Raw genomic sequence first — 9,801 nt, forward strand, 5'->3', positions numbered from 1 at the left:
AAACAGTCTCTAGCCTCCTGCCTATGACTCAGCCGCAGCTGAGTCTTCCCGGTGACTCAGGGAAGACTGAAGGTCACTGAGCAAGTTGGAAATGACCCTGGACTTTAGCATGAGAGCCAACGCTTGAGTGTGCTAGGGCTGCTTGTTAACCCCAGCTGCCACCTCTTCCCACCACTCCACACTCGCCTTCTTCCCATCTTTACTCCTACCTGCTTTCGGACAAATGGGATCAAATGGGACCACAAATAAGGTGCCCAAGTTGGCTGCCTGGAGGGGGGATGGAGAGGGGAGAGGTGGGTTCCGAGACCCAAAGGAGGTTGACCGAGGAGCCACTTCTAGGGTCCGGGAAGTGGTTTTGCACTGGCATGCCTGGCGAGGTTAGGGACTCTGGCCCCTCTGCAGGAGGCTGATGTTGATCAGGTGACAGACTTCCTCCCTGCCCGCCCCCCCAGGCGGAGGAGGGTGTGGGTGGGTGTCTCTCTCTCCTTTAGTGTATGACCCAGACTGGAAACAAATTTCCCTAAATCGAACCCCGTTCTTAGCAGCAGGTGCAGAATAGAAGAACCGCCTTACATAATGCCCCGCAGGCCCCCACACCCAACGAAAACGGGTTGATTAATTTATTTCCGTCGCGTTTGCAGAGCTGTCGCTGAGATGAAAGAAACGAATGGTGGGTACTCCTTTCCCGCAGTCTCCGTGTTAATCCTCGGCTTTCACCTGACACTTGCAGGCACAACGGGAAGGGCCATGGTGGTTGTCAGAGGTCGTGGCATGCGAATGAGGGCAGGGGATGTGGCGACCCGGGCAGATTAGCCCATTTAATCTTGGAATTAAACCCCGCTGGCCCCCCAAGCGTGGGTTTGGTCTTGGTTGGGGGTTTTGCGCGCGTATACCCACGAGCAGGCACCTCCTGGGCTTTCTGGGTGTCTTGCCCACGCATGGCTCTGCTCTCACGGCCGGTGGCCTGGACTCGCCTGCGCCCTGGCCTCCCAGACAGAGGCCTGCCCGCTCTTGCCAGCGCAGCAGACCGTGGGGGGTCTCCTCGCCAAGGAGCGCCAGGCTTGCAGAGCCGGGTCTTAGGCTTTCTGCTGTGTCGTGTTCTTCTGTCCTCCGGCACCCCCCTCCTGAAGACCTAGCCGCCGCCACCACACTCCCAGTCCCCACAGCCTTCCCACACCAGGGCTGCCTGACCGGCCTCGGGCGTTTGTAAACACCTGCTGCCTCCTCCTCGGCCACTGGGGGAGTGGCCCGGGCGAAACCTTCGCTCACTCCAGTTACGTAACTAACTACTGGTCAGCCCATTCCCAGAAGGCTCTTCTCTGACCTACTTGCACCTCATAATGTAATGATTTCATAGGTTACAAGAGGTACAGCTGCCAGGTTGCTATAGAAACCTTTGCTCTACTGACCTTTTTTTTCCCCCCAGGAAAAAGCTATTTGTTTGTTTGTTTTTTTTTTTAAAGATTTTATTTATTATTTATTCATGATAGTCACACAAAGAGAGAGAGAGGCAGAGACACAGGCAGAGGGAGAAGCAGGCTCCATGCAGGGAGCCTGACGTGCGATTCGATCCCGGGTCTCCAGGATCACGCCCTGGGCCAAAGGCAGGCGCCAAACCGCTGCGCCACCCAGGGATCCCTGTTTGTTTGTTTTTAAAAGTTAACTATTCAAGGAGGGATTGGGTAAACTTTTAAGTATAATATGCTCCTTCATACAGGGAATGCCCGAAGGCCTTCTACTTCAGACAAATTCAATTTGTCTCCTGGGTTTTTGGTTTTGTTTTGTTTTTTATTATTTATTTATTTGTTTTGTTTTTGAATTCATGAGAGACACAGAGAGAGAGGCGGAGACATAGGCAGAGGGAGAAGCAGGCCTCTTGCGGGGAGCCTGGTGCAGGACTCGATCTCAGGACCCCGGGACCGTGCCCTGAGCCAAAGGCAGATGCTCAACCACTGAGCCACCCAGGTACCACCCCCTGGGTTTTTTTGTTTTATTTTGCATTTTCACCTTTTCAGTTGAGTAATCCTATTGAGTTCCTCCAGAGGAGGAAGAAATCCGGAATCACCCCCTTAGCTGTCCGTGCTGCTGCCCAAGGACTAACTTCCAAGTCATGCCCGGACTCCACAGGCTGGAATGGAGCGAGGAAGACCAAGGGATTGCTAAGACACAACTGAGGAAGGTTAGAGGTATCAGAAGTCCGAGTCAGAGCCTCAGGTCACATTAAAAATCCCTCAGCCGGGTGTTCCCCTTGCCGGCACCTCAGATGGCTGGAGCACTGCCCAAATTGCCTGATGCCCGAGATGCCTGACGTCACCCCCAGCAGACTTTGAACCTGCCTGACACTTAGCAGCATCTGTAACTGAGTGACCCTCAGGAGACTTTGTAGACCTGAATCATAAAAGTTGGTGGTCTTGATTAGAAGCCGCAGAAACCATTTCTAATGGATTTAGGGAGAAAATGTAGTTATTTCCAGGTGTTTAGTAGCTCCTAGAGTCCCGGGGGGGGGGGGGGGGCCTAGGGAGACAAGATCAGGTCAGTGCAAGCAAGAATGATGACGAACTCCATCCTGATGCACCTTTCACTGCTGCTAGAGAGGCCTTGCCCCCCGCCCCCCAGTGCTCATCAGTGGAGGCTTCCCCCAGCCCGATAAGCAGGAGGTTTAGAGCCTAGGAAGTAAAAAAGAGAGACCGGGTGTGTTCGCTAGAGCTGCCATGACAAATAAGAGACTGGAGGGCTTACGTGACAGGAATTTACTTTCCCACAGCTGTAAAGGCTGGAAGTCCAGCCGGCAGGCCTGGTGCTTCCTGCCTCTCTCCTTGGCTTGCAGATGGCCATCCTCTCTCTGTGTCCTCATGTGGCCCTTCCTCTTATAAGGACACCAGTCAGATGGGATCAGTGCTCACTCTGATGGCCTCATTTTACCTTAATTACCTCTCTAAATGCTGTATCTCCAAATACAGTCACATTCTGAGGTTCTGGGGACTTAGGGTTTGTGCATGTGAATTTTGTGTGTGTGGGGGGGGGGCACACAAATCAGCCCACAACAGGGACAAATGTCTATTTCCCCAAGTTTGCCACTCTGTCGTGGCCACCACTGGTTTGGGACAGCTCGCTACTCCACTCCCTCTCCCCCTTCCAAGGGCAAACCAGGCAATCTCTCCACCTTCCATCTTACCTAATGCTGCTTTCTCTTCTCTACCAGGTCTCTATCGAAGTCCCAGCCTGCTTCGTGGCTGCACTTTCCCAAATTAAAACACCTGGAGTTCTTAAACCTCCTGCTCCGATATTTTTCTAGATGAACTATTGAGACTCCAAACTGGCACAGTTAGTGGCACATTGTTCCTGTACAAGTATCAACTCATGTCCCAAGGACCAGATGAGTGGAGATACTTAGGAACATTTGACTATCATGTTCCTCAAGATAAGTTCTGGAGACAATGATTCAGAATGCAGTTCCACTGCCCTTGAAAAGATCACAGTATGGGACGCCTGGGTGGCTCAGCGTTTGAGCGTCTGCCTTCGGCTCAGGGCGTGACCCCGGGGTCCTGGGATCGAGTCCCACATCGGGATCCCCGAGGGGAACCTGCTTCTCTCTCTGCCTGTGTCTCTGCCTCTCTCTGTACGACTCTCATGAATAAATAAACAAAATCTTAAAAAAAATTACAGTGTATATGCATCACTGTTAATTTAAAAAGGCTAGGGAGAGATGCCATTTATTCATTATCAGAAATGCACTATTTTCTTCCCGCAATGTACTTTTAGGTCAATGAGGAATGTTCACCCAACAGTTATCTAGCTCCCATTTTGCAGATTTCCATAATCCTGTTTTGTAAACTGATAGTCCTTCTCTCCCCCCCACCCCCCGTTCATGGCTGTTAGTAGAATTGATCTAGCTAAAATGCTGTTTGAAGAGAATGAAATGAGGTCACTTTGTTTATGAGCCCCCACATATATGCCTATGGGTTCAATCTGATGATGTCTTTCCTTTAGCCAAGTAGAAACAATGTTCTAGTCTTTAGCTGCCCAGCTCAGGGGTGGGAGAGGTCGGGAGAGGTGCATTGCTACTCCTGGCAATGGGGGAGATTTGAATGGTAGAAGCCAAAGGAAGAGAGGATAGTCAGATTAGACTTAAAAAAATGTGTCACTGTGGCTTCCTGAGTTGTGGGGTTAAAAAAAGTTTTTTTATTCTTGAAGTATTATAGTTGGCAAACAATGTTATATTAATTTTTGGTGTACAATATAGTGATTTAATAATTTCACACATCTTGCAATGCTCATCACGTTAAGTGTAATCTCCTTCGTGGATTTTGTTTTGTTTTGGCAAAGCTGAAATCCATGGGAATCATCATCTCAATGCAAATCTGTGTTAGAAAGCCATAATGGACCTCTTCAGAAGAATAAGGTGCAGCCCATTTGTGGGAGACCCTGGGCTGGGAGAGCCATGCAGTGTTCAGAGGCTACTGGGGGAAGAGAGGACAGAACAGTGTCATGCCGGCCTCAAGAACATAAGCACTTAAAGGATCAGGGGAGGGAAACAGGAAATATGACAATGGATCCAGGACAGCAGGGCTCAAGTGTGGCGAGACAAGGACAGAGACAACCAGATGAGTAAGACAGGAAGTCAATGTCCACGTGGCTGTAGTCGGGATCCCTGGGTGGCGCAGCGGTTTGGCGCCTGCCTTTGGCCCAGGGCGCGATCCTGGAGACCCGGGATCGAATCCCACGTCGGGCTCCCAGTGCATGGAGCCTGCTTCTCCCTCTGCCTGTGTCTCTGCCTCTCTCTCTCTTTCTGTGTGTGTGTGTGTGTGTGTGTGTGTGTGTGTATCGTAAAAAAAAAAAAACCCTAGAGTCAGAGGACTATTTCCAAGAAGGGTCCACATCAGAAGCCAGGAAGCAAATAGGGAACGATGGGTGATGGATACATGTCAGGGGGCTGAGAGCCCCCAGATATACGTACCTATGTATATGGCTTTTAGCTGATTCTCAAAGGCAGAAAAACTTATATACATTTTCTCTTTACACAGAATGGCCCCAGAGAGACTTGGTGAGTATTTGTATTTGCTTGTCTACAGCTAAACAATTCTAGGCTGTAGCCCAGCAGCCAGCATGTCAGGGAGACTGAGTCAGAGGGAGGTGTGGGGGGCTGTCCTTGAACTTCTCAAACTGGAAAAGTTGGGAGTTTGGGTCAAGTCCAAATTCAGCATATCATCCTGATGTGCTGAACCACTACCAAGTCCCTGGACTGTGATGGGCTCTCATGTTAACCTTGGTGGCTTCAAAACACTTCTGGCTTACAGCTTCCTGTTCAAGATTGTGGACTTAGGTGTGTAGCAAGTTCATTTACAGAAAATACATGAATGGACTTCATGGATTCAGAGGTTTGTAAACTCTACACAGGGTATATTTAAAATAGTGCGTCTGTGTGCATGTGTTCACGTGGGCGTGTCTTTTTCTAAAGAGCAGATATGTAATGTTCTGCATTTGTGTGTGACACAATCATGATGACAACCACTGAGGTACAGCAATATAAAGAACGATGGAATAAAGCTCAACCATCTGCTCAGATGACCAAAGCGTCAGGACAAGATGGTCTTGGCCTGGAAGGTCTTTCAAGCTTTTGCTGTTTCTCCAGAAGCTACGGGGAGAGCCAGGGCCATGAAACCCAGTAGCCCTGATGGTAAATGTGAGGGACCGTCTGCTACCAAAAGCCACATGTCAGAACACAACATGGATGGGCAGCATTTGATCGAGGCCTTGCATTCACGGACACTGTTTTTCATACATTCACCAAGCTTCACCCACAGGACTGGACAAAGCCAATATTCACCATTTGACTTAAAATTCATGTTCCATTTCCAGAGCATACTGCATATAGCTTAGTACAAATTAGTTTTTATATAAACCCTGAGTTTGGATCTGCTTGCTTGTTTGTTTTTTTATTCTTTGGAAGGATCATACGATGGCAAGGATCGGGGACTTTCTCAGCTTCTGTGATTTTCTCACGTTAACACTCAAGTTCAGCCATTCGGCTAGTGCCCCTGTGTGTGCCAACCTGCAACGACCAGGCAGGAGGAAAAGGCTGGTCAGAGAGAGCAAGGGCTGAGCCCAGGCCGAGCCATGGGGAGGGCCACCAGGGCAGCCCTGATGGGAGAAAGCTCCCTGCCGTGGTGAGATGGGAGAGCTCTGGAAACAGGCTGACTGCCTCGTTTACATCTCCCTCCACCGCTTGATTGCTGTGTGCCTCCCTGCAAGTTCCTCAATCTCTCTGAGCCTCGGTTTGCTCGTCTATAAGATGAGGATGGTAATTAATAGTATTTGCCTTATAGACCTGTTGTTGAGTGTTAAGGCACATTGTAAGCACTCAATATCTATTAGCTGCTGCCAGCTATGATTATGATTATTATTTTTAATCCTTGTGTAGTGGTGGCGGAAGGAAAGCTCCCTAAGTTGGGAGTACCTGGGCTGGGAACAAAATGTACATCCATTTTTGTCACGACCTCAGTGGGAATGGATGGGATTCAGTGGCTTAATTCCACTGAAATCCTAAGCAGGGGGAATGATTGCAGCCTGTGGTTCAAAGGGGTGGGTGCTGACCGATGATCTTAAGCAGAAGCGTAGGAGATTGTAGTCTATCATGTACGTTTCTTTCTTTGAAAAAAAAAGATTTTATTTATTTTTTTTGAGAGAAAAAGAGCACAAGCAGCAAGGAGGGGCAGAGGGAGAGGGAGAAGCAGACTCCCCGCTGAGCAGGGACCACCTTGCAGGGCTCAGATCTCAGGACCCTGAGAGCATGACCTGAGCAGAAGGCAGATGCTTCATCAACTGAGCCCCCCAGGTACTCCTATCGTCTACATTTCGACTGCCTCTGGAAAGGCAGGTCTAAAAATATCTCTTGATCATACCATCATGGCCACTCCAGAAGATCTCTGCTGAAGAACAAATTACCTAAGAGCCCAAGCCAGAAATCTAGACTCCTGGCACTTCGCATATCCACATAAATTAGTTTTCAGGATTGCTCTTTTTCCTGAAAACAGCGATTGGCCTTGGAGGTAAGTACAGAGAGGGAGAAAGAAAAGGACCCAGAGCCAGGGGTGTGCTGGTAAAAATGCAGCAAATTGCTCTCAGGGAGGGGAGCCTAGTTTCTAGTGTGGTGTAAATACCCCCACCCTGGCTAATTTCAGCCAGGGACCTGACTTGTTACTGAACAGGGACTTGGAAAGAGATGCTCAGTGGCAAGCTATTATGTAGCATTTCCACCCTAAGGACACAGTAGGACCTAAATAAGAGCTTAGTATAAGAGTAAAAAGTGGTACAATCATTAGGATGTGATGAGCTTTGAGTATATACTTTGTTTCTAATGTAATCTATTTAATTGTGTATATATTTGTTTTTGAAGTAATCTATTTCATTGTAAGTGTATGCAATTTATCTTTAAAGTAAAGGCCGCAACAACTGGCTTGTAAGATTTCTGAAACCTTAACGATTGGCTCTCATTCCCACAAACCCTCGTTGTCTTCCTCCCCTCCCAACCCTGAGGGGGCTGCTGGGCTCAGCGCCAGAAGTCAGACGGTGCCAAGAGGTCACCCGTGGCGGTTACACAACAAACCCTGACCTGGTCAGCAAGCAGGGCTCTCGTTCACGAGGCCCCTCCGCCGTGCCGGGTGTGCCACCCAGGTCTCCCGAGGCCAGCTGGTGGTTTCAAGTCAGGGCAAAAAGAAAGTGTCCGAGATCGGGCCCTGCTTTCCCGCTCTGCCGTCAGCCCTGTGCTCTGAGAGGCTGAATTGCTCACCATATTCTGGACGGCTGGCAAGTCCTCTTTCTATAGACCGCCAGATCCTTTCACATGTATCTTCTGCCTGGAATGTTCCTCAACCCTTTTCCATTCTTTCATCTGGAAAACTTATCCTTCATGATTCAGCTCCTGCATCACCTCCTCCAGGAAGCCTTCCCTGAAGCCCTCCCCAAGCAAGATGAGGTGCCTTTCCTCTGAGGCACCACTATGCTCTGTGTGACGCTCTGTGTTTTCCTCCCTAGGTTGCGAGCCGCTCAAGGGCGCAGAGAGTGTTGTGGTCCTCTCTGTACCCCAATGCCTAGCATATGTGTCCTGCAAACATTTGTTCCATTAAGAAGTGAATGAGCTGGGGGCATCTGGGTGGCTCGGCGCTAGTGTCTGCCTCTGGCTCAAGTAGTGCTCCCGGGATCCTGGGATGGAGTCCTGCATCAGGCTCCCTGCAGGGAGCCTGCTTCTCCCTCTGCCTATGTCTCTGCCTCTCTCTGTGTGTCTCTCATGAATAAATAAAAAAAATCTTTAAAAAAAAAGAAGTGAATGAGCTAGAGGTTTTAATGTCTGTATAGAGCCTGAACTAGAAATTGCCACTATAGCTGAGCCTCTATTTTCCTGGCAGTTCCTATAGGTGGAAATGCCTGTGGTGAACACCCCCACATCTGAACTTTGAGATAGATGTGAGTGCCAGAAGGTTCCTTTCCCACTTCATTTATTTTTTAATGTTAAACATGTTTAAGATTTTATTTAACTCATTAATTAGTAAGGGAACCAGTAAGATGTTACAACCTGCTCCCAGGAAAATTCAAAGCACCTTTAACCAACCGTAAAAGTTCCTTGTCTGTGGACTTACAACCCTGTATTGCTGATGGTCAACAAAACCCTCCCCTTCGGGGGAATCGGCTGAGTATGTGTTAATAGCCTGCCCCAGAAGGCCATGTTTGGACAAAAATGTAAATGAGGAGAGGAACCCATTCATCACCCGCTAAGATCACATATGTATTAAGTGGCAGGGGGCAAGAGTCTAACCTAAATAGCCTGACTCTAGAGTTTGTTGCTCCCAAATAGCAGGTTGGGAGAAATACAAGCTCCTTGAATGGAGAAGCCATCTGAAGAGAAAAAGGCGAGGCAGTGGGTGAATGGGGGCAGGGGGAAACACCGAGAAAGAATCATCCCCAAAGGGGCCTTACCAACTAGGCTGTAGCTGCTTTAAAAAAATTCTTTGTTCTTCCCAGTGAAAGCTCCATCTCCAAGATACCCGCCCCCATCAGAACATTCACCAGGTGAAGAGGGGCAGCTGGGAGCCCCCCTGGTGTGTAGAGTGTGCATCAAATATGAGGTTCTAAGTTGGCCATGACCTCATGGAGAACAATACCAGCCAGAAGCAGGAAACTGGGCTTGATGATTTCTTCAGGCCTCCTCCGGCTCTGGGATGTATGACTTTAGAACCATGTGGTTGCAGCATCTGGATTTTCTCCCTTGTTTTACCTTTTGGATCTCCAAATCTACACTTGTATTTCGCTGACGGGAGAAGAGTCAGGTAGCCACAGAAGTGGGTAGGGGAGAGGAGCTAGCTGGGCAAGCCGTGTTGACAGCCAGGCGCCCCTGAGTTTGTAGTCACTTAGGAGGAGGGCTCCAAAGATGGAAGAGGGGTAAGTCTCTGGGGGTTTAGAATTAGAAAGAATACACTAGAACACAGGAATTAAGGCCTGCCACTCTCCTCCCTGGGGCTCACAAAGGGAAAGCAACTCATGGAAGGCCACAAAGCAAGGAAGGAAGGAGGCCAGGCCTGGAATCCAGGCTGTCTGACCTCACAGTGTCCTCAGTCAACAGCGGGTAGCAATAGCACCTGCCTCAGGACTAACCCAGACTGTGATGAGCACAGTGCCCCCGCCTGTAGTGCACCCCCAATAAATGGGGGCTGCTAGTGCTGCTGTTTTGCTGTCATTATTATTGGAAGTTCCCCCGCAGGGTACCCACGAGCTGAGCCGCTGTCCTGGGTCCACGCCACTGCATCA

This window comes from Canis lupus, chromosome X (assembly GCF_048164855.1).
Source record: "Canis lupus baileyi chromosome X, mCanLup2.hap1, whole genome shotgun sequence".
NCBI lineage: Eukaryota > Metazoa > Chordata > Mammalia > Carnivora > Canidae > Canis > Canis lupus.